This window comes from Macrobrachium rosenbergii, chromosome 27, assembly GCF_040412425.1.
Source record: "Macrobrachium rosenbergii isolate ZJJX-2024 chromosome 27, ASM4041242v1, whole genome shotgun sequence".
NCBI classification, from domain to species: domain Eukaryota; kingdom Metazoa; phylum Arthropoda; class Malacostraca; order Decapoda; family Palaemonidae; genus Macrobrachium; species Macrobrachium rosenbergii.
This window is the reverse complement of record NC_089767.1, coordinates 19,466,752-19,479,508: the sequence shown is the minus strand read 5'-3', so window position 1 is coordinate 19,479,508 and position 12,757 is coordinate 19,466,752. Positions and strand designations below refer to the sequence as shown.

Sequence of the window (12,757 nt, the reverse complement as noted above, 5' to 3'; positions counted from 1 at the left end):
TTGTGAACTCAGAGAAATGCAGATAACTGAATATGCAAAGGATTATACCAGTTATGTATTCTTTACCTCACGTCTGTTTCATTTCCTGATGTGAATTCTGTCATTTTTATAAATCAACAAGTCATACTTTTCGTTACTATTCTGTAACATTATCTAATTTTGGCCACCATTGATAACTTAGTCTATTTTGCCCTATCTTTTGTTCCTCTGTTTTACTTAATAACCGTGAAAGCAATGACTATTTCTTCATCGTTTTGTAAACCCCTTTACTTTTGATACCCTTTTCTCTATGAATCTTCTGTTTCAAAAGAATATTAGTTATTTTGAGCTTATTACTTACGCACTAAATGTATTTTCCATGATAGAATCGTCGGTTGTAAGCTTTAAGGATTACGAGAGGATTTACAGTGGACAACACTGATTCTCCATTTTCATCATTAATACTCTCTCTCTCTCTGTATCTAAAATATTCAGAATTTCTATTCATATTGGGCTACCCTTCATATATGGAAGAGGCTCAAAAGATTATTACAATGACCGGGTTCAGGTAGCTTTGACGTATGAGAATAACCAAACGTTAAAAAAAAAAAAAACGGAATTAGTGTAATGCAATTCGGGTGAAGCTGAGGTAAAAATAAACATAAGTAAAACAAACATGAATACATACACCAATCTTGCGCAGGGGTGACATAAATAGGAAAACTTGAAGCAAAGAGGTGTTGTGCTTGCAAGTTAAATCAGACCATTGCTTAAACTTGAGAAGATCAGCATCCGCCGGCAAAACTGCCGAAAGGCCTTTTTCATCGGTCCGCAGCACGCAAAGCTCTGTTAAAGAATTTGGTTCTGGACTATATGACATCGAGCCACCTCAACAGAAAATGGGAGTTTCGCCATTCAAATTAAGCTCGTGAAAGAAAGCCGAAAAGGCTAGCTTCCCATGATGGTTAAATGCTTGACTATCAGTCTTTGATAAAAAGAAATCACCAAACTGAACGGCATATTTTCTCTCGAGAAAAGAAGACGCTTAAGACGTTACTACGATCCATACTGGGAAAATATTCCATCAACAATGGTGGAACTTGAGATCCGCCTAGCGTACATTTACACCATCGATTCTGCATCTTTAGGAATCTACCAAAACAATATCTATCTTTATGGCTGTTACATAATGCTTTTAAGTGGTTTAAAAACGAAAGATTTTACTTGAAGTTTGTGCCAAATGTTGATAAATATTAAATATCTTTAATTACTTTCCTACCTACTCCCGGAGAATCAATGTGCGTAAGCCTGGTAAATATTCACCTGTTCAATAACTGCTTAATTTTTCTAAGTTAATTCTTCACTAACTACATAGTTTACCGATCAGCTGTATGGTCCTGTTTTGTCTCTCAACCATTTCATTTCACAACAGGATAAAAGATGTTTATAAGTGTGTCATCATCTGCATACCGTGCCACTTTAAAAGGCCAACATTCATACTCCCTAAAAATATAAAACTTTATTTATATAGGCCCCTGAGAGCTACCTTACGGAATACCTGGCATTGAGCGCTTATGAAACGCCATTGACGCCATCTCTTGTTTCAAAGACTAAAAACCCACCAACATCCTAAATCTGTAAATTTAAACTATATTTGCACTGTAGTAATTTCAGAAAAGTTTTTGGCAACTGGACTAGATTCAGTAATCTTTATATGTAATTTTTTTTATCATAGTATCAACTCTAAAGGAATTATCAAATGCGAGAGAAGAACGCAGTTATATAAATAGTAGGAAGCAAATTCGAACGACATCCTTACTGTGACACCTACTGTACATATTTTAAGTGCTAAAGTCGTCAATGACGAGCAGTTGGCCTAGCCAGTGACAGGGGCTCGTTTACATCGTATTTGTCACGCGATCATTAGACATTCCGACTGAAGGGAGACCCTTAAAGGAAATCATCTCTATGTTTGCCCTAGTCAAACAGCCGAGTTGACTGCCAACGCAGCAGCATTTCTCGTTAAGTGTTCGGAGATATAGACTTAAAAAAAAAAAATTAAATCATATAATCCATCGCACGCCATATTGTATTTATAGTATTTTTCCAAAACCACCAAGAGTTTGTTGCCGTAACATTTTGTATATTAATGGGAGAGTTTTATTTATTTATTCTTTAGCAAAGTACAAAAACTGATCATTACGTATTTATTTTAGTACTTAAAAGGCTACCATGTATAAATTCACTGATAAAGGCTAATGATTTAAAGAAATTTTGAGAAATATGACAGCTACAACTGTAAGACTTCGACAATGGAATTATATGACCAAATAGTGAGCAACACTGCTCTTCCTTCGACAATATTCCCCTCTTTTGGCTGACTTTCTGGGCGTTGATATTGTGACTTAGGCCGAATGAAACTGGAGCGCAGTAATAGAGATCAAACGATGCAAACTTCAACACAAGTCAACAACCTGTAATCAATCAATTCTGTTAGTTTCTGATCCTTGTCTAATTCATTGGTATCTCGCTTTAATTGCATCGATTGCTATTGGAGCTGCAATGTGTGAATTGAGTGAAATGATTGAAGTCGTGACGCGGGAATGAATGGCAACTGATTAATGACAGGAAAGGTCGACATCCACGTACTCAATTACTCGACGAGTTTTATTCTTGTCCGTTTGAGCTTCGGAGCTCTTTGATATCTCTCCGAGTGGGAAATCTTAACCCTGAATAAGCTGATCAATAATTAAGAAATGGTTCGGCACAAAGTATAAGGCAACATAGGAACAGACCAGTATTGAGCGCAAAATCAGCTGAGGCATTAAGACCGCTTGTTACGCCTACATAAACGTAACCTTTACTTGCTGGATTTAAAACTGACGGTCAAGAATTTATAAAAACTATCTGAAACGGAGCATATGGTCCTTAAAATTAGTGGTCGTTGTTTATGTTTACCCTGGTCTCTTGTAATTCTTGATTATATCTTGAATTTTATGTTATACGCTGCTTACCAAAGACAAAGTCAGTGGATTTGCTGATACTGTGTTGTGACGCCCTTAGGTTTATGTATAATGATCATGCCGCTCATAAGCAGGATTTGGGCTGTAGAATTTTATTGTTCCGATATTATTATTATTATTATTATTATTATTATTATTATTATTATTATTGTCGAATTCAGTGAATATTTAGTACATACCACCTGAGTGCTAAACCTGCAGCAGATGACTAGTATATATATATATATATATATATATATATATATATATATATATATATATATATATATATATATATATGTGTGTGTGTGTGTGTGTGTGTGTGTGTGTGTGTGCGTGTGCGTGTGTGTGTGGTAGTGTATCATTAATTTTATATTCTTATACTCTCCATGAAGAGAGTCATGAGAGAGAGAGAGAGAGAGAGAGAGAGAGAGATGATTTAAAGACAGTTTTACTTCGTTCCCCCAATTCTCTAAAATTCATTTCTTGAAGACATGATGGTGTAGGAAAGCCATTCATTCATCAGATGTCTCCAAGAAAAAGTTTGTTTTAAATGGTTTTATGGGGGGATATGCTCCGTATGTAAATATGTTTAAAATGTCTCAAATGTAGCTATGAACTTCTGGGTTAGTGAGCAATGCAACAGTGTTCGTCGGTGCTAACTTGGAAAAGTATTATCAACACATTAAGAATACTCAATATGATAGGGTTTAAGAATATTCAATATGATAGAGTTAATCAAACAATCAGGTAGCAAATTTAACTTTTGTGCCAGGTTCCACAATATAGCTCAAGGGTAACCACACACAGGAGGCCAAGATTTCTGTATAGAAATGTTAGTTATTATATAGAAAAAGAAAGCAATTAACACAAGCAAACTTGACACGTGCTTGACATTGTCCTCCTTCCCTTTGGCGTTGTTCTTGCAAGACACAATTAAACCGCAATGGCTTACCGAAGGATAATGCGTTTACCTTGCCACGAATTTCGCTTCGGGCCTTGCGCAACCTTAAGCACTGCACAAAGTAAACAGCCAACCAGCCATGTTATTAAGGACTTGGTTAAGGAGGAGGAAGCATGCATCAAGGGAGAGAAGAAATCGATATCTTGATTAGATTACGCTTGGAACAGAGGAAACAGAAGTCAGGTAAAATAAAAGTACACTTAAGAAAACTTTGTAAAAAAAAACCTGAATGATATGCTTCAGGTTATTTTAGTTATCTCATAGTGACAGTATTGTAAATCAGTCGTTTATTCTTATGTAATCTGATAAAACATTCTTCGCCCAGAATTTTGAGAGATACGAGGCTTATCCAATAAACTTCCAAGCACTGAACTCTTGATAATAATTAGACTCCGATTCTGATGTTCCTCCCCGAGATGAACAAGCGGAGATCCATTTTGCTTGTCAGTGACTTACGCCTTGCCAGAAATGAAAGCGCCTCATGCCAAGAGATGCAGCAGAGAAACTGAGCCTCGGCTGAACAGCAAGAAAACCATAAAGAAGGAAAGAATACACTTAACTTAGAGGGCACAAAACTGATACAATCTAGGACGGAAATTGTGAAAGACAAATATATCCTTTGTTTATATGCGTATGTGTGCGTGTGTGTGTGTGTGTGTGAAGACATACAATAGTTAAATAGATGAGTTTCTAAGATTGAGGATGCACGAGAGAGAGAGAGAGAGAGAGAGAGAGAGAGAGAGAGAGAGAGAGAGAGAGAGAGAGAGAGAGAGAGATGAATATTTTACAAGATGCCAATTACTTGTTTGTTGCAACATGTCGTATTGAATAATTGTTATTCGAGCGTAACGACAAGAGAATGATCAAACATTGCCTTTTAAGGTGACCTTACGTTAACCAGTAGTGAATGAAATCAGGTGAGGTCTAAATTCGTGTCCTTCAAGGGCCAGTATAGTATTTCTGATAAAATTCTAGTAGTCAACAAATCCGAGGAATGTAATTTATAAATCACACTGAAAGCGACTTCGGTCCTTTCTGTAACAATTATTTTCATGATATTTAATTACATTTAATTATAACATTATTTGCAGGGATCAGTTACCTTAAACGTTTTCATTATATTATTTGTTTCACTTAGAATTCTTAAGATTGTAAATCACAGTCATATCTACAATACAATGGAATCCATATATCAAATGGCCGGATAATGCGAAGGTTGGTGCTGTCTACAAAAATTCACTATCAACATGTCTGGATTTACACCTACAAACATTAATTATGGCCATATCTGGAACATGCATAACAAAGAAATAAGGTGACGAGACTAGTACTTCTATCAGTTCCCCTAGATATCAACAATTCAGCGAAAATACCTCTTTACAATTCAAACTGTAGCCTCAAGAATGACACGTAAATTCTTTTGAACAGCCCCCCCCTCTAAAAATTAAAAACTCTTCGTGAACTGACATGAAAATGCTCTTAACATGAGCATATACACATTAAATGCATCAGTAAGATACAAAAGGACACTGAAGTCCAATGCAAATAAACGTGCTAACTTCAGCAAACAAATTCCTGCTATGGGATATGTAGTGCCATTATAGCAAAATAAATTCACCAGGATAAAATAAAACCGAGCGAAAGTACACTAACAAATGATTTTGAAATCTACTCTCCTTGCAAGTGGCTGAACATATTTTATAAAGCAAACACGCTCATTTGCAAGAGAATTAGACCAGCAGATAGTTTGCTTACTCCGCAATGAAGGCTGAATAGATTTGAAAACACATGACTGAACATAATTATGTGGAATAAACAGAGCAAATGGCATCAATTTAGGTCGGCTGTTGATATGTTTATTTGGCAATAAAGTTTGAATGGAATGCGCAACACATGACTGTACGCAATTATACAAAACAGAGAGAATCGTAATACATTAGGCATGCAAGTTGTTGTGTATTCTGCAATAAACTTTGAATGGAATATCTCGCCACGTGGCTGAACTCATCTGTAACTGATCATCAAATGGCCGGAGGTTTATTATCGTTCATGAAATGCTTGTTAAATTGATAAATTACTTATCATGTTATCATGTATCAGTCCACAAAGGTATAGGTTCGAAACCTAATCAGGGGAGATGCACTCATATATAATCCCTTTCGGTGTTAGTTTATAATAAGGTAAAGCGAATAAATATAAAAGATTATTTGTCTAATATATATATATATATATATATATATATATATATATATATATATATATATATATATATATATATATATATATATATATATATATATATATATATGCTGCCACAGAGTTGGTAAGAAGTCCTGGATATTGCTAGCCTAAGATTAATGGCTCGAGATTCTAATGGTCTGTGTCCCAAGTCAGAAGAACACCTACTTAGGGGTTATGAACCCCTTAGTGGAGAATGTGCCCCTAATGGCAGGTAAGCCTCTATTGAGGATAAAGGCAACTTACCACATTTGGAGAACTGCTACTGTGTTGGTGGCCAGTAGTAAAACCTGGACATTGCTTCATTAAGAAATACAAATATAGTATACCTTTTAGCAGGGAACCACGTAGTAAGAAGTTGTGAATTCATTAGAGGATATGCCCCTTGTACTTTTGTTGATCAGTAGGCGGTCTCTCACCCTCTAATTATGGAAAGATGAAAAGGACAACAACGACACAAAACCTGAGCTAATTAGAGAGTCTTTTGTCATGGTATTTCATTATGGACCATAAAAAGTCTTTGTTAAAAAGACCTCGTTGATCTAGATATGAAACTAGAACTAGCATTCCTTAATGAACAACAGGCAAGCTTTACTAATGAGTAAATTTTAACCTGGGTTCTTTCTTAAATATTTGTACTTGAAGAACGTGATATGAAAAATTCCTTTGTCAGTATGGGAATAATTAATTCTACTCACGAACTCGCCCTCACTTTAATGAACTAGACTGAATAATACGTTTATTAGTGAAGCGTCTTCTGTTTAGAACTTATTGTTAAGTCACGAAAAGGACATATCCCGATAATGAGAGTGCACTTCTTTTGCCGAAGTTGTCAGTTAACATGACAGTAAATAAGCGTCGATGATAACAAGGGACCATTCATCTTGACAATCAAATGGAGGTCATAAACCGATGCCTGAAGGAATGAAGGAGCTTTATTCAGTCGTTCTGAGTCTCGAACAAAGAAATGAAGAGGGAAGTGTTCTCGTTAAGAAAAGTTTTTTTTTTTTTTTATCTATTCTCATCACGGAAGATAACACAAGAAGCACTAACTTCGTGAATAAGCCACATTTTGCAAGGATGAACTTGGTGATTAAAATGATTAGAGTGGATTTGATTTAGGGAACATTATCGTCATAAAATGTTTGCCATTCATCTTGATTTTGGCTCAGCGTAAAACAAAGAACACTATTTGCTATTAAAGCCATCACTTATATTATAATCTCTGACAGGCCTAAATCATCTCATATTATGTTTTGATTTAGTTTACTCTATTGGGAGGTCCTGTGTACGATTATGGTGTGACGTAGAATTTTATTTTTATATTTTACTCGTTATTGTTGTTTATTTCCAAATGAAAATGCATAAAAATCTTTTAAATCTGGCTTTAAGCTACGCGACCTTAGCAGTATTACTTTTGTCAGAGAATAAAATTTTCCCAGAACTTTACTGAAGAACAGTTACGTGAATTGTGTATATGACATTACAAGTTTAAGTCGCCTTTGTTAATTCTCAAAACATACATCAATAAGGATATCAATGAAGAGAAAGAACCGGAAATTTTTGGTTCCCGACAGTTGTATGTTCGTATTTTTTAAGCTAATACACAAGCTAGGCATGCAGTGACGAGACTATAAATTATCAGTGGTATGGAATTACCACCGTTATAGATTCCATTTAATCCAGGTATGTTAATAAAAATAGCTTTGTTGAGTTGAATGCCATCCATTACGGTGCTTGATCTACATAATGTGAACAGCAAATATGCTGGTTAATTATGGCTTTAATAGGAAGTGTGTTAATGGGTGTAACAGACAAAGCACCGTGAAACTACTGATACTGAATAAATAAATGAAGCTCTAAAATTTATGCTACTGAAAAATAAAAGATTGATAACTCATAGAAATTCTGTCTTAATTTCACCGTTATTGAGACATTAGTTATTTTAGTTTGTCTTCATGGGTTTGCTGTTACCAACAGACTTCCGGCTCTAGGTGACAGCCCTGTATGGTTGTAAGATACAAGGCGATTTGTAGTTCATTACTTTGTGTTTTAAATAATAAACTATTTTGGTAGGATTGCGCTGTATGACTTAACAAATGGATCATTGCTTTTTAAATACATACGTACATTTGCATAACTACTCTTGTACACAATTTTATCTCATCTTAGCAAAGACACAATTTAACGTGCCATTAGTATCAAACAAAAGGTTTTCATTCATATCTAAGGACTTACGCGTGGAAACTTATTAGGATGAGAGAGAGAGAGAGAGAGAGAGAGAGAGAGAGAGAGAGAGAGAGAGAGAGAGAGAGAGAGAGAGGTGATGTTAAATCTCAAGAATAATCGAAAATAGATCTCTACGATGTATCAAGCTGAGATGATGATATCCGGTTATATCCTTCCGAACTCTCTTTCTTTGAAGAGAAAACCAAGAGAGTCATTTGTTACAGCGTTGCCTATTCTTACGCTTAAAAGAAACGTTGTTTTCAGTTGTTGCAGCTGTTGCTTTGGGATTTCTTCAAAACCTCAAGGTTTTTAAGATATTCCATTAGTTTAGAATAGCAAGTGGCTAATCGGCAAACTGAACAATAATATGAAAGTGGGGATGATCAGCAGTTTTGCAGCCATTCAGAAATCCGTATGAAGTTTAAGGATATTCATGAACAAATAAAGCCACAGTCACCTCCATTAACTAGTTCCCTGGTGGGTACGCTACTGTCCTTGAGTCTAAAGGCCTGTCCACACTAGGAAACGTTGTTTGGAAACAAAGTTTGCAAACTGTTTGCAGACTGTTTGGAAACAGTTTGGAAATAGTTTGCAAACAGTTTGCACACAGTTTGCACATAGTTTGGAAATAGTTTGCAAACAGTTTGGAAATAGTTTGCAAACAGTTTGGAAATAATTTTCAAATAGTTTGCAAACAGTTTGGAAATAGTTTGCAAACAATTTGCAAACACTTTGGAAATAGTTTGCAAACAGTTTGGAAACAGTCTGGAAATAGTGCAAACAGTTTGCAAACAGCATGGGAATTGTTTGGAAACAAAGTTTACAAACAGTTTGCAAACTTTGTTTCCAAACAATGTTGCCTATTATAGACAGGCCTTAAGAAGGCTCATCAAGTCTTTTGGCCATCCTATTCAGTAACAGCTAAGGAATCATGCTATCAAAGAGTCTGGCTAAGTGATTCCACTGTGACAGAAGTAGCGTGATGAATCTACCAAAATGCAGGTCAAGCGTCGTAAGTAAAAGCAGCTATGCATACATGGCATATAGACTTTACAATTAAACGATTTTAGTGTCGAATTCACTTGAGAATAAATGTTGTTTTGTTTAAGTTATAAATCAGTAGCTCTTTAGCTAGGTAATTCACAGTTTTGTAACAAAAAATACTTAAACAGCTTTTTATCAACAGTACTCCAAGAAAGTTTCATTCTTCCCGCTGAGTTCTCGTATATAGTAAATATTATTAGCAGTCTAGGAGCTGCTGCCATCTAGTGACAATAAAAGAGCAAAACCAAAACAAAATACTGATGATCATAAAAGAAAAAAAAAGTGTGATAAGCGTGCAGGCTGCTCTTCCGGAGCGTTGAATGCTGTTACCAAATACAATGAAAGGAGTTTTTTTATTTATTCGTAATTGTATATATATATATATATATATATATATATATATATATATATATATATATATATATATATATATATATATATATATATATATATATATATATATATATATATATACACATACATATATACATATATATATATATATATATATATATATATATATAGAGAGAGAGAGAGAGAGAGAGAGAGAGAGAGAGAGAGAGAGAGAGAGAGAGTTGAATGTCATAATTTTAATACTATTCCGAAATTCTCGAAATCTCTCATTCGCACTCACATAGGCTAGCACATGCCTCCCAATTAAAGTTAGGTGTAGCCTATAATATTATTATATCACCAATTACCATGATTGTGGTTATTAGTAATTTTTAACATTATATGACAGAGATACTTTACTTGGGGATAAACTAATTTATGTTGCCTAATTTCCCTGTATGTATTTATATGATTTAATCTACTGATATGCCTATGTGCAAACATACTATAGCTTAGTGATGAGTTGAGGAAAAGCATTTGTCTAGCCTTTTTTTTTTTATACATGTAGAAAAAATGCTGTATCCTACTAGACAATTTCAGAAACAGTATCCTAACCTAGGCTGCCTTGTTCAGTAACAGAGAAGGGTTCTGTAGCCTACTAGTCCAGTGGATTTTAGATGCAATATCCTATGCCTAGGGTTTGTTGATAAGTTGTACAATTATGTAGCCTTCTATGTTGCACTATCCTATCCTAAGTTTGTTTGCTGAGTAGTAAAAAAATTACTGTATCTTGCTAGGATGGGATATCCTATCGTAGCTTTTTTTGTGGAGTAATTGAAAAAATACTGTAGCTCGTTTGGGAATTTCCAATGCGGTATCATAGCCTAGGCATCTTTGTTGAATAGTCGATAAAATGGAATAACCTACTTAGGAATGTTAAATACAGCATCTTAGACTAGGTTACTTTGTTGAGTGGTCGAAGCTTACTAGGACTAAAGTGTGCTAACTTAGACTTTTTTGTTGAGTAGTATAGGCCTACTAAAAATTTTAGATACATTATCTAGGCCCAGGCTTTTATTGTTGGTTAGGCTTACATATTAGAGAATTACTTGAAGGCTATATTCCTAAGATGCAAAAGACCACGAATACAGAATGCTAAACGCCATTTCATAGGACAGTATCAGTATAAACAAAAATCCTGACTGTGTCATATGCCACATATCTCCTGTCTAAAGTGTTTGAAAAAAGTTAAGATTAATACCATGGGAATATGAAGGAAATTTTTTGTTGGTTTCCATATTTGCAGTTTTTGAGTTCAAGTAACAAAATGCGAAAGTTTCTAATAGTAATTTCCCATTCCTGTGCAATTGGATTTCAGTGTTATAATTTTTGTAGTGAAACACTAATTGTTAGGATATTCCATTGCATTTAGCACTTAGAGGAAGATTTTCCTAAATATGAGAATTTTGTTAACAATATTTAAGTGTATTTTCAAATGGCTCATAATTATCTAATGAAAAAAATTTGGTGGATAATTTGGCTACATTCGGAAAGGGAATAGTGCTACCTAACTCATAAGAGTACATGGAAAAGAATATTTAACATCCTCATTTTTTTTTTCAGGTGAATGGACGTTTTCGTTGTCTTGGGTCCCCTAGGCTGTACAGCAGCTAGCGCACTGGTAAGGTTTAAGAAAAAGTTTGATAATAGCACTAAATTATCAGCATATTTACCGTAGATTAAGAACAACTATGTAAATCATCAGCATAGTATTCATTCAATGGAATATAAAAGGCAAAACCATGTGAAGGTGTGACACAAAACCAAGTTGAGGAAAGATGCAAAAATACCTGTACTGCGGCATCCCTCGCCTCGCCTCAGAGTTGCAGGATAAACGTCATCGTGAAAGCAAAGCCAGATATGAAAGGGTTTGTCAGGGCAAGACATGAAATTTCAAAGCCGACTACATTTGGGAATAAAAGAAAAGGAAAAAAATCGAAGAATTGCGTAGACAGATTTTCCTTTTCCCGGTGAGGATGAATGAAAAGTGAAACAGGAAATGTGAAATCCACAAACATTTTGTGTTGTATAGGGCATATATATATATATATATATATATATATATATATATATATATATATATATATATATATATATATATATGTATATATATATATATATATATATATATATATATATATATATATATATATATATATACGTACATATATATAAATATATGTGTGTGTATGTATTTATGTATGTGTTTGCATTGAGAGTTTCAACATATATTTTGTCCCATACATCCAATTCTAGGTATCCCGGCAGGGAGGCGAGGCTCTTATCCACTGGACTGAGGGAACCTATATTCACACAAACACTCCACACACACACACACACACTCACACACACACACACACACACACACACACACACACATATATATATATATATATATATATATATATATATATATATATATATATATATTTGCATCAAGATCAAGGGCAGGCACACAGAAGCAGATGACACAGTAACCATTTATTCCGACGTTTCATGATTCTTAATCACATCATCAGGAGATCTACGACAATAAAATACAATATATTAATATAAATTAATTAAAAGAGTTATACACAAGACTTTACTTTAAAAACGTAGAAAGCAAGCTAGGAAAATTTATAAAAATAAAACACAAAAAGATAAAATTATCAAGAACAGACAACACTCTCAAACACAGACGCACTTAGAAACAAAATAGTAAAAAACCAGACAACATACTTAAATACAGATGCACTTAAAAAACACTGGAGGGTAACCTACCAATCCAGAGGCCAAGGACACACTAAGTATAAAACACACACACAAAATAAACAAAAAATTTCCAAAAAGGCAGAGAGTTAAGACAAATACAAGGGTACAGCAGTTGTTTGACAATTCAGTGAGGGAACTCGTTGTTTAATATTCA

The 12,757-nt window shown here is 34.5% G+C and overlaps 1 long non-coding RNA gene across 1 annotated transcript in view; it reads left to right on the top strand.

Annotated features, from left to right (window-relative positions):
- LOC136853259 (uncharacterized) overlaps positions 1-11,873 on the top strand; it is a 143,360-nt gene extending 131,487 nt beyond the window's left edge. The window contains exon 3 of the long non-coding RNA XR_010857399.1: positions 11,413-11,873. This is a non-coding gene — a long non-coding RNA (uncharacterized lncRNA). The remainder of the gene's footprint in view (positions 1-11,412) is intronic.
- Positions 11,874-12,757: the final 884 nt, after the last annotated feature.